The following is a 574-nucleotide window of genomic DNA, read 5'->3' on the forward strand; positions in this document are numbered from 1 at the left end:
ACACATAGATGAAAGTGAGCACCAATCATGTAAATCAGCCTTCCAAGAGCAGCATCTAACATGGTACTGGGAGGTCAAGAAAATACCAGAGATGGCTATTTTTATCTCATCCCTTTAAATATTTATTTTTATATGGTTTCCGATTTTACACTATATATAGTATTAGAATGTTAATGAATATATAATATTTATAAATGGCTGTGGATGCTGTCAGTTTTTTACTAAAGTGGTGAATAATTTTCAAACTTTAGACTTATCTGACAACCTAATAAGGATCTAAAATGGAAACCTTCATACTCTTCTGGTAGAAATATATGTTTGTATCAAATGTCTGTCAAAAGACAAAACTACAAATTTAATGATAGATCTAACGGCATTTGTGTTTGATTCATCAATCAAAGAAGTCCCCATTCTACAAAATAGAATAGTACTCTCCCTGGACGGTAGCAGAACAGTGAGTTTTAAAAGGTGGGAACAGGGCAGCGCTGTGGCTCAGTGAGTCAGGTGCCAGCCACATATACCTAGGATGGCTAGTTCAAACCCAGCCCCAGCCAAACTGCAACAAAAAAATAGC

This window comes from Otolemur garnettii, unplaced genomic scaffold, assembly GCF_000181295.1.
Source record: "Otolemur garnettii isolate 467f Iridium unplaced genomic scaffold, OtoGar3 scaffold00012, whole genome shotgun sequence".
NCBI classification, from domain to species: Eukaryota; Metazoa; Chordata; class Mammalia; order Primates; family Galagidae; genus Otolemur; species Otolemur garnettii.